A 13,064-nucleotide genomic window follows, 5' to 3' on the forward strand; every position below is an offset into this window, starting at 1 on the left:
AAAGATGATGAGGTATTCCCCCACCAAGCGAGTCAGCAGTGAGGAGGACTTACAGGTTTTAGTATGGTGAAGTGATTGGGTGGATGAGAGTGAGGAGGAAAGATATTGTCTGCAAAAATTGAGAATAGTAGTGCATGAGCTGAAATCGGAGGTTTGCAGAGATAGAACAAGAGTCAGGTAGCAGAAAGAAGGTGGTGGTACTTACCCCGGCAGAGCAGAGAAGGTCATTTACCTTCTTGAGACACTGCCAGATATTTCTCCACGCAGTTAAGACCATACTGACCTGAGTGACAACCTCGGACCAGGTTGGCTGAGTCTGATGTAAGTACCTCTGTCGGTACTGTGGGAAGAGGATGGCTCTCCTCAGTGTTGCCCTGTCCACCACCACCTCCATGCCCTTGTCTGAAATTTCCCCTTACTTCTCAAGCTCACAGCAAAAGTCACAAACCACAAAGAGCAGCTTCAAACTGACAGCACTTGACCAAGATTGGCCTTTTGGTGCTGGTGCCTGGAATCCCAGGATGTCCCAGTAGTGACAAGTATTTCCACCTACAGCTAGTGGGAGATCAAGCTAACATCAGATGAGATGAGTGCCTTAGGGCAAGTTGGCGAGGTGAGTTTTGAGCAATAGTGTGAAAAGATTTGCAAGACCTAATGGATGGAAATGCTCCATGAATCTTGATAAACTTGGAAAATGATAGCTTGCTGATCAAATCTGGTCAAATTCAGCCCTATGAGGGAACTAAATCAGTACCCCATGAGAATCAAAGATGCTGAGCCTTATCCTCACTCAAGTGAGTGTGATAGCTTTAAATTGGGTGGATCTTTATGCAATTTCCAACATTAATTATTTCAGAACCATTACCTTGTAAATTTGTTTCTTCTGTGCCATTGCCCTTAATTTTCTTATTTGAGTCTTCTGCAGCAAACATTTAGTCCCACCTCACTCTTTAGAGTCATGACACTGTGCCATCTGTTATGCTGCATTTCATGGTCAGTATGTCAGTGTACCTTTAAGAGACATGTCCATGATAGCATCAATGTATCATGGCATGTGATCTGAGTGTAGAAAAGTCTTATACTCCATCTGACTTGGATCACTTGAAGAATAACACATGACTGAAAGCACGACTGCTCAAGACTGCTTTGTAGAAAGCTAATGTTTCTGTGTATTACTCAGCAGTAATAACTATTCGATTCTTCAATAACACTATATCTCTGCCCAGTTCCTTATGTTACAAAGCATAAGGTAAGCATTGCTGCCTGCTTTAAAATACCTCGGGGGAGGCCAGATCACATCACCAGCTTTTTCACTGTCCTGACAAGGGACCAATCATGTCCAGTGGCTCAACATGTGCAAATTCTGTCTCTATGTTATCATTGAAAGTTTCAGAGTCATGGATTCTCCCGGATTAGAGAGAGTCAAGTTCACAAGTGATTACAAAGCAGTTTGCTAAGGAGCAACAGTTTAAATATTGTGTGTAAACCAAACATACAGGAAAAGAAAGCATACACTGCTTGACAGATGCAACCATTTCAATTGTTCTGAAACACAATTGGTATGAAAGCTTGCCTCCATCGTCATTGATTGGTGGTGACAACCCCTCTTATCTCTCAATAAAAATGTTGGGAAGTTTTTTTTAGTCATCATTCACCTGATGAAGATCATTCCCCGGCATGGGTATTGAAATCTGTCAGAATGCACAACAACAGTCAAAGAACCCACCTGTTTAGAATTTCAATCATTGCCTGTTTAATGCTAACTAGTATCTGGTGAAAGGCAAGATTCCTTTCCCTTCTGGTTCTAATTTGATCAGTCTCGAATCTCTTGAATGAGTCCCTGGATTAACATTTTTCAGTCATTTCCTGTCTTAACTCTGGAGAACATGCAGCTTGTTGAATTTATTTAAGCAAGCCCTCTCTAATTCCAGGCATAAGATTTTTTAAAAATTCCCCGTTTCTTATAGTATCCAGAGATGTGTAGGTTAGATGGATTAGCCTTGGGAAATTCAGGGTTACAGCGTAGGGGTTGGGTCTGTATGAGATGCTCTTCAGAGGGTCATTGTGGACTCAATGGGCCAAATGGGCTTTTATAATTCCATGATTCTACCAGGTTCATATCCATTGGTCATCTCCAATTCCTTCCTCAGAGGCCTAATTTCACCAATGGAAAAGATCTTGTGTGAAGATAATGTTGTAACATCTTCTCTGATGTAAGTAGACAAAGATGATTCTTCATTATTACTCAAACACTCTTCTATTTTATCAGTTTCAGCCTGATCACAGGCACTGGCATTTCCTCATGGCACAAGAATGATGGAGCAGAGGGAACATGCTCTCAGTTGTGTTGTGCCATCAGGGAAGGGGCTCCTGCTCTAGTTGTAGAGAGTACAGCCACAACTGTCCACTGTTGCCTGATTGTGCTTGAAGTTGAAGCTGTCTTTTTTGCTGTCTGAATTTAGCTAAACTCTGGGCATGCTTTGATTCAGTATACACAAAGCTTTATCACTTGTCTAATTCTCTCAGAGCCCCATTACATCCTCTAATGCCACTTCAATGGTATTTTCAGGTTGTATTTCAAGTCTTTGTTTCAATATTTTCTCTATTTGCCTTTATTTAATAATATCTTGTCAGACATCACTTTGTTCTGCCAATTTATCTTCTTAATCCCTTGTGCTTTCTACTCCCTGCACACATTGGTCAACTGCCTTTGAACCTTTTCAACTCAAATTTGTCTTTCTGAATATCTTCTCAAAGCCATTATGGATACACTCGTGAACCCTATCACACCCTTCTACAATACCCAATATATCCCTCGCTCCTAGTATACTTGCTTTCTTCAATAAATTCTCTATCAATCTCTCTGTTTCTATCGCTGTATCATATACCAATGCCATTATACCCCTGGCTTCACTGAAGAAATAATCCATACGCATTTAACAAAGATATAAGCCTTCAGTCTTAAGCCTATTATAGCTTTATCATTGTACATCACATTTCTGGCATCCAGATTTTTAAACTGAATGTTCTTCCTGTTATTGATGTTAAGATGATTGGTCTGTGGAGGCTTGAATATGTTCTATCACCCTTTTCAAGTGTAAAGTTAACTGTTAAACCAGCCTACAACACTCAACTTATTTCCAATGAATTATTGACAACTGCCTTTGCTATTCCTTCCCTGAAATATTTTCGAATGCCTGGATGTAATCCATTCAGACCATGAGTTTTATACTTTTTGAGTTTAATTAGTTTGTTAAATGTTTTTCTTCTTATTTCAATGTGATTTTATAATTTCTAATTCTAAATAAGAACATAAATTCTTCTGATGTCATGTCCACTTGACCCTTCTTCCTTTTAAACCTTGATGCTAGGTAATAGTTAATTTTCCTTCCATTTTGCTATTGCTCCCATTCTTCACCATGGGGAACAATATTCAATGTTTATCTTTCAGTGCATTTTAACTTGTACCCTAAACTAGCGGCTAGATACAGGATTACACAAGATACTCATATGTTCCCCAAAATTTGGCTGAAAATTTTGTGATCAAGAACTGATTGAAGTGAACTGATTATTATTGCAGACAGGATGTCCTTTATTGCATTTCACAATTATCTGCCTCCTGGTATTTTTGAAATCAACTCCATGTCCCTTAGTTAAGATTGTGTTGCTGTAAAAACACAGCAGGTCAGGCAGCATCCGAGGAACAGGACAATTCTGATGAAGGGATCCGGCCTAAAACATCGATTCTCCTGCTCCTCGGATGCTGCCTGACTTACTGTGCTTTTCCAGCAACTCATTCTCAACTCTGATCTCCAGCATCTGCAGACCTCACTTTCTCCATGTCCCTGAGGTCAGATTACGTTTGATTTTTAAAAAAAAAATAATTGGGTTTCTGTTCTTTCAGGTACCCTCCTTCCTCTTGTAATACATCCCTGATATAGTTCTACAGTGGGGACAACCGAGGTTACAACTGATTTGGGAATTTTGACAGATGTCATATCTTAACTGTCCTACCTTTCTGACATTGATTGTGTAAATTATCCAAACCCTTATCCCATTCCTATTACCCCCACCACCATTGTCACCAACAACACTGTCAGCAGGTTTAGGCATCAGAATTATAAGGGGGAAGAGAGCCACTATCATTATTGACATCCAATGTTTCAGCTTTATTCATCCACTTCAGCTTTAGTAAATTTGGGTTTGACAATAATGTCACTTGCTGTGCAATAAAAACATTTGATAACAAAAATAAAACAAGATTTTGAATTGTTTTGATACCAAAACTAAAACCAAATTAATATAGAAATAATTTTGGAATAAACAGAACATCAACTGTATCATGATTTTCCCTCAGTGCTTAATATGATACCATTTGCCGGTTTCCAGAAATATTGTTTTGCTAAATCCAAAAAAAAAACTCTTTATAAAATTCAAATACACCACTCTTTTAAAAAAAGAGGATAACCTGAAATCTTGTAATGGTTAATGTTTATATTATCAGTTAATACTGTGCACTTCATATTGTAAACATTTCAGCTGAGGTAAGCAGGGTAACAAAATTTTAGCTTCTTTGAATTTTATTTAGAACTGCTCATTATTGCAGAAATAAAGGTAAGTGAGGACATGCAGGAGCAGTTACATGACAGTCAAATTGGATTTACATAAAAGCTTAATAAGAAATGATGAAAAAATCAATGTTGTATTGGGTTAGCAATATAGCATGTCAAGAACTGAATGATTTGTGAAGCAAACTGCATTTGGGACACTGTCAAAATAAAAGAAAATGTGAATTTTATCAGATTGGCTTTGGGTGCGAAATACAAGCACGAGTCAGTTAATTACACTGGCCTCTTTATGCTGTAAAGGCTTGAAGGTCTTAATACAGTTGATTGCAAAAATGGCACCATCATCTCCCAGAGCGTGGAAGGTGAACATTTGCACTTTGCCTGCAAATATAGACACTGTCACATGAAACTATTTCCTTTGCATTGCACAATTTGGAGTGACTGCTTTTATGCTGAATGAATTATTTCAAGGATGCCAAATGTCACATTTTAAGTAAGATATTCCAGGATCCAATCAAATTTGATGTAATTATGGGACAGTCATTTTTTTGTTAAACGGATGAATTTAAATTCCAGATTGATGGGCAATCTTTGGTATCAAGTGGAGTTATTTCATTCCTGTAATGAACTGGGGCACGACAATGACATTGCATTTAAAGAAAATGTGCTTTCCATGGGAGCAGCTGAGCTTGACAATGAAGTAGATTTTCATTATGTGCTTAACTGTCATTCAATTATGAATGCCAGCCTCCTAAGGGTGGAGCACTCAAAGTCATAATTATGATACTTGCAGACATTTGGCACTGACCCAATATCAATCCTGACAAAACACAATTTCTGGTTGACATTTTCAATTGATTTGTCATTATAACTCAACTATTTTGGAGGTAGAAGCACCTAACTACATTTAAGCTTTTTATTTCTTAACAGGAAATTTGCTTTCAATGTCATATTTTTAACCAATTGAGGCAGTCATTTTGTCTTTCCATATGGGCAACATGCATTTAAAACTTGTGTTTTGTCAATCAAGAGCACTTATTTTGAAAAAGTTACTGTCAACTTTTTAATATACAGTGTCAGCAAGGCAGAAAATTAGGTAAACAAAAGATTTTAAATTCAATAAGAAAGGTGAGTATAAAATGAAACATCAACTCAGATTAACAGTAGATTTTAATTATTAAATTGTCATCTAAGTTTGACCTAACACAAAAATAAAAGCAACTTAAATGTAACTTGCACCTTTAACAGTGAAATTTATCAATGAGCTTTACAAGAAGATTATGAAGCAAAAGTAGATCAATAAAGAGATATTAAGTCAGTTCGATAAAAGTTTAGTCAAATAATTCGGCTTTAACTAATGCCTGAACGGAGGTGAAAGGTCTTGGATTAGCTTTCCTGAAATGAGGACCTGGGCAACAGAAAGCACAGCACTAATGGTAGAATATTTGAAGTCGGAGATACTTCAGAAGCCATGTTTAGATATGTCGGCAGGTTGTAGGATGGAGCATATTGAAAATGTAAGACCTTAGAGGGCATTGACAGCAATTTGAATAGGACAATCTTCCTGACTTTGGTCGATGTTGTTTCAATACAATGACAGGATGATTAAAACTTAAGGTTCTGAGAAAGATTGGCAGCAACAGGACATTCAAGGTCTTTGAAGATAAAAGTAAGGTTGGATTAATGGCTCATCGCTATCTAACATCTAGATGTAAACCTTGACTTTTTGCATTCCAACTGCCTCTCCCAATTTCCATCCTTGATTGTAATATATGACACTGTCGTCCAAATGGATTGGGTTGAGTTGTCTCAATATTTATTTTGAACTTTTCATCTGATTTTGACAGGAAAGAGAGTTGTTTTGCAGGCAAGATCTTCATCAACCTGACTCATCCATCTGACATTAAAATGTGGTGAAAAGATTTAGCTGTTCATTAGCATGTGAATTCTATTTGCTTTAGACTCTAAGCTAATTATCTACTGCATGAAAGGCCTTTCTGCAAATGTGAAATTGCTAAAGTGTGCAGACTTTAAAATATATTAATTCAGGAACAGGCCTGTTAAATGTTCTCAGGAAATGAGAGTTGTTCTGAGCACAGGTCTTGCTGGGTGGATTAGAATACCTTTTATTTCATTCCAAAGCTTACTGACTTGTTTAGAAATGGGGATACATTACTGGAATATTTATATTATGCTTCGTGAAAATGACTTTAGACCAGTGGTTATAAAAATTAGACTGTACTGTACTATTGATAATTTACTTTGATAGGTCATAGTTGAACCTAAAGAGAGGGTTAGATCTTTATCAATATAGATATGTGACTTTTAAGTAATTTAAACTAAAAAAATGTAATAGTACAGAAAGCAGGGAATGTTTAAAACATGTTTTAGTGAAGTTTTAGTGTAGTACTTAATACTTCACAATGAATGTTGTCATGATAAACTTATCACTAATGGCAGGGGTAGCTTTGCTATTGTAGTGCTATTATTTTCAGCGGTACACAGCATAAGCTGAAAATAAAGCAAAATATTCTGTTATCATAGGAAAATGAAAATATTCTGATCTTGCTGTGGTCTAACTAATGTAATTGTAGATCTGGGCATAATTTTCTTTTAATAAAAACTTGATTATAATAATTTCATGATTATAAATAAGTTGCCACCACCTTTCCAGTCACAATATGAATGATCTCTCCCTGTCTTTTAGCATTTTCAGACTTGTATTTGAGTCCCAAGGCATTCTGGAAATCTTCACCAATAAGCCTTGCTAGTTCTAGGCTGGAATCTTTTGGGATTGTCTTCAAGGAGATCAAAAACAGAGACTGAATTTCCACTGTTCACATAACTGGCATTAGGTGCAATTTTATATCCAAACATAACGACTTGTCTTTATCATTCATATTCACCATTTTATTTTAGCCTACAGGGCTAGGATCAAACGAATATGTAGTTATACGATTATGCAAAAATGCTAGCTGGAAAAAAAAATCTGTCCCATGTGACTGCAATATCTAATGCAGTACAATATGCAGAATCTTCACTTTATGATTTGAGTGTCAATAGTAAATTAATTGAGTAACATTTATTGATCATATGCAAAAGCAGGACACATTTGCACAGCTTTGGCCTAAGGGATTGGAACTAACTGGAAAGATCTTTACTGGGGCTAACATAGGACCAGGCACCAAATTGCTTCATTCCATGATTCCAATTAAAGTATATTGATTATATTTCAATACATTTATGACTCATTGGCAATGCCTTTGTGAGGAACATGACAGTTGAATCTGAGCACGAGTGTCTGTATTTTAACACTGCGAGTAGTTGAATGGAAAAGCAAAGACACCTTGGCTGAGGACAGTGGAGTCAAATTGGTTGGAAGATGCTAATTTGAGCCTACTTAGCCCAATTCCACCACAGCAATGTGGACCTTAATGGAACAAAGGGAAGAATTATACTGAAGCTAAAGGAAGAACTTTATGATTCATGTATTCGTAGTTCTTATAATCTACACATAAGAAAACATGAATGGAAACAAAAAAAAAACCTTAAAATGAAGACCATACTTTTGAGAACTACTGGTGATCATTCACAATGTTGTTGTTTAATGTCTTTACCTTTAAATTACATGTTAATGTATAAAAGTTAGCTGAGGCTGATTTTTGCTGAGATTTATTTCAGGAAGTTTTCAGATCTTTAAGTATCAACCAACTATTCTATTTTTTGAGAAACCTATAAACTATAACCAACAATCAATGAAGGAAAGTACAGGAAGATGTTGTTGTTTGGACTTTTTATTCTTGCTTATAAATCTATTACTAGAGTTTTCTGATTAAACCAGTGTAATAATAAATGCCTCATCCTCTACTTTTTTCATCACATGTAAAAAAAATTATGGAATCAAATGATATTCACGTGAGGCCCCTTTCGGTCATGGCTGACAATGGGTTCCATCCTCACTGCTCTAGGTTTCTGCTTCCCTGAAGCAACGTCGCTTGTAATTGAAGAGACCAATATTGGAGTGACAGTCCCAGTCACAGAGATCACATCTGTATGTGGTCATTGATCTGCTAGAGCTGCTGAATTCCTTCCTTCATACCCACTTGTCTGCTGCAGCACTCGTCAGATTAGATTCCCTGCAGTGTGGAAACAAGCCATTTGGCTCAACAGTCCACACCGACCCTCTGAAGAGTAACCAGCCTGACCCATTCCTCTCTGACTAATGCACCTGACACCATAGGCAATTTAGCATGGCCAATCCACCTGACCTGCACATCTTTGGACTGTGGGACGAAATCAGAGCACCCAGAGGAAACCTATGCAGACATGGGAAGAATGTGCAAACTCCACACAAACAGTCACCCAAGGATGGAATCAGCCTCTTTTCCCCTGTTTTGAGGTTTTGGTTCAGGATGCTTCTCCGTCACGTGCAGTCATCTGCATGCCTTTCCCAGGATTCCATAACGATATCAAGCGCCTTCATGTCCCTCATGCAGATGTCCTTGTAGCGCAGCTGGAAATGCTCAGTGGGACACACAATGATTCTCATACTTCCACATAAACCTTGTAAATTATGTGTTTCCTGTTAAAATGAAAATACATGTGTTTTTGTGTTTTACTGACTAATGGCAAATAAGTTACAAAATGTGAAATGGCCTGGCAATACCACATCACCCTTCTACAAGAAGTTGGTAGATGTTGTAGATTGCATAGTACTTTTTGAAGTGTAGAGAGATGTCCAGGTTCACTTTTGCTTCTGAATAAGGCTGCAACCATCAAAAACAGTTCAACCCTCTAATGGAGATCTTAATTGCTGTTTCCTCTGAATTATAATTGTATAATTGTGACTCACTTAAATGGCTGGCTCTCTATCTTTTGTAAGCTTTTATTACTCAACCATTTCCTGATCTTGTCACAAGGCAGTATGTCTGCTGTACAAGGAAATAGAAGTCATGAAATCTTCAAAGATTAAAGGAACAAAGAAAAACATAACATTATGCAAAGATAAATAAAACATATTTGCATTAAAGGGGAAACTAAATTACTACATCATGAATAAAAGGATGTGCTGATATCATTGGATGAAATTAGAAGGGTGGGTTCTTAAATAGATTACGAACAGTAGCATAGACCTGTTGTGTAGTAAATTCTCTATTATAGTCTGCATCAGTCAAATCAACAGAGGAGACTTTGTGTAAAAATTGTTCACAAATTCTATAGGGTGTCACACAGAGTTTAGAAGCTTTCATGTGTCTAATAAAACAGAAGGCATGTAACACAGCTAAACGTTTCTGGAGCAAATCACCAGACTGTCAACAGAGCAAGTTAAGGGATGCCACTTCAAGTATGGGTGACTATAAGACTTCCCCACTCTCATGTCCTTGCTTTGGAAGGATTGTAAGGATTAACAGAGTGATAGGAGAAAGTGAGGACTGCAGATGCTGGAGATCAGAGCTGAAAATGTGTTGCTGGAAAAGCGCAGCAGGTCAGGCAGCATCCAAGGAGCAGGAGAATGGACGTTTCGGGCATGAGCCCTTCTTCAGGAAGCGTTTCCTGAAGAAGGGCTCATGCCCGAAACGTTGATTCTCCTGCTCCTTGGATGCTGCCTGACCTGCTGCACTTTTCCAGCAATACATTTTCAGCCCTTAACAGAGTGATAATCAATGTCACATCCCATGATAATCAAGTCCTGGAATTGGACTTGCACCCAAAGCTCATCGTTCAGACACTATCCATTGTGTCACAAGACTTCTATTCCAGATGATAACTATACAATCGCTGTATAATCAGTTTTTAATTTCTTTTAATTGTATACTTCATACAGAGTTAGTTATTTATTTCTGATCTGTTTACAGTAATGTCTGTGACTTTCACTTCAGGATCCCATCGGCTAAACCCAATCATCCAATGTTTGTATTGCTTTTTGTTTGATGTAGAAAATCAAACCACATATATTTGATTATTCAGGTCTGTCACCATGAGGGTTGAAGGATCTTCAAGGCCATGACATCCAAAGTAGGTCAGGAGCACCCTCTACAGGTTGAGGCAAGAGCTCTTTTTTTTTGAAGAAATTAAAGCTATTTAGATCTGATCTAACTACCTATGAGATAAGTCTGGTATTGTTTTCAACATTGTGCAACTTCTCTTTAGGTAGCCAGAAAAAAAATTGCCTAAGACATTACAAAATTGTGTCATTACATTGAGACTATCATTATTTCATCTGCCATTGTAGAAATGCTTATAAAGCAGAAAGGATCTATGCCTTGAAGACAAGTTGGAAAAAGGTAATTCCTTGTAGTATTATTTCTATTCTTGCTTCTCTAGAATTCACTTACAGATGTGAGAATGTCTCTTCCAACTGAATTTGAATTGTTTATATTTTCAAAGCCTTAAAAAGTTGCCTTGGCAAATATAGACGGATAATTTAAGATGTACATAAATTTATTTGTAACGGAGTAGTAACAGCTTACATCAGTGACATAGTCGTGCACCAGTTGTTTTGTGTTGCAAACCTCAAATAAAATATTGAATCAAGTGAAACAGTCCTATACATTATATCAGTTTAAACACTCATAAAAGCTAACTTAACTCCAACAGCCTCTATCTTTTGATGTACAACAATGATTCATCAAAATTTACTTTCTATCTAAGGACATCGAATTAAGTATCAAATAATAGCAAGATCCTGTTTACTCAATTAATAAAAGCACTTGCAATGCAGAAAATCTGAAACAAAAACAGAAAATGCTGAAAAACAAGTTTAATTGATGTCAAAATCTGACTTGAACATGCAAAGGTCATGCATGTTCAAAAGGGAGCAGAGTTTATTTAAGCTATAAGCTTTTATATTTCTGTATTCTATCAAGATTAAGGCACTGGGGTATTACATTCACTAGTATATGACATTTCATGTAATTAATTTGCATTCCATCAATTAAACATTCCTCATTTCCATCTATCACCAATTTAGTTTATTTGATGTTAGGCTCATAAAAATACAGTTGAGATTTAAATATTCTAAATTTTATTTAAGAGATATTTCCAGTGGATTCTGTAAAAAAAAGGTATCAGTTTAAGTCCAGTCATAGAATGTGCTAGCTACGTAAATGCATGAATGAACTCGGCAAAATATTCGTAAGCCCTAAAATACAGCTTTTTGCCCAATTATCTATAGATTTTACATTTGATCATTGTAAATTTGGCTTGATTGCACACTACTTTCTTTACTGATTGTTAAAGAGAGAGGTTTAATGATTAAATTGTTGTTTATTTCAATTTGACAGCTTTGAATACTTTTCCAGTGGAGGCTGAAAATTACTCCCGATATTGGCAGCCCAGCACTTAACTGCATCTGTGCGATGAATCCTTGTCTGTTGTTTAAGCAGATACTGTGTTTCAATTATTTTAGACTGATTAACTGTTAAAAGATACAATAAAGAACTGTCATATATTTATATCAAATTTGTCTGTTAATATTACTTCAGTGCCTTCAAGCATTTTAGTCAAATGTGGAATGTATAAATCAAGTCATGGGGATTACAATGATAAGTTGTAATAACTATATGCTCGCAACAATCAAATATATTTTTCTTCCTAGCATTCACTTTGCTTTAATACAGTGGAAAAATGTTCAAACTGCAACTGCAATGCTGTACAATAAATTCTTCATTTTAAATATAAGGTATAATGAGACCTTTATAATAAGGACCCTTGAAATTGCCTTCAGGTGGTCTCTGTAGATTCAAAAATGCCTAAAATAAATTTCCATCAAATCCATGATTACATTCACCTATTGTGGAGTCAGTACATGAAAAAAACTGGAGAAAGCCACAGAAAATTAAAGGTACAGGAATACTTCAAAAGGTTACTTTTGCATTATTTTCAAATTGACTAATTTGATTTACATGTGCTTCACTGTATTCAGTGTGGAAAACAGAGTAGTTCATTATATAGAAAGAAATTCCACCCAACATTAGGATGAAAGAATTTGGACTCAGGCCCAAAGTGAGTCAGAAGTCAGTGGAGCATTTGCTTCATATGGTGCTTCATGCTGGTCAAGCAGTGTGTCAAATCCAATACCAGCATTCATCTGTGTTTAACTGGTTTCAAAAGCAGGCATCCAAAAGCAGCTCACTGATTCAAAATGCAGCTCTCCGGTCTGGCTTCACTGCCATCAGATACTCTCAAGTAGACCTTGTAAAGGGAAAGGCATCAGTGGATAATGCTGTGAGGGACAAACTTGAATCAGTATGTTCCTGTAATTAAGTTGCCTTAACTGTTGGGTTTAAAGAACCACTGGTGAAGCTGCTGTAGATATAAAAGATTCTGACCTTGTGTGGTACAGTTGATGCATATTGTTCCTGTTTAATTTTGCATTGGGATCTAATAATTAGTTTAGGACATTGATTTAAACAGTCAAATCAACAGTTGCCAGTTTCGAGCAGGCACCGTGGAGAATTAAAGTCACTAATACAATTTTATGTGTGCTGTATTTGC

At 36.7% G+C, this 13,064-nt stretch overlaps 1 long non-coding RNA gene across 1 annotated transcript; it reads left to right on the top strand.

Moving 5' to 3' along the window:
- Positions 1-2,014: 2,014 nt before the first annotated feature.
- On the top strand, positions 2,015-12,324 carry LOC122557486. Its single transcript, XR_006313850.1, has 3 exons — positions 2,015-2,213; positions 10,801-10,852; positions 11,852-12,324. It is a non-coding gene; the product is annotated as an uncharacterized LOC122557486 (long non-coding RNA).
- Positions 12,325-13,064: the final 740 nt, after the last annotated feature.

Source organism: Chiloscyllium plagiosum, chromosome 15 (genome assembly GCF_004010195.1).
Source record: "Chiloscyllium plagiosum isolate BGI_BamShark_2017 chromosome 15, ASM401019v2, whole genome shotgun sequence".
Classification (NCBI taxonomy): Eukaryota; Metazoa; Chordata; class Chondrichthyes; order Orectolobiformes; family Hemiscylliidae; genus Chiloscyllium; species Chiloscyllium plagiosum.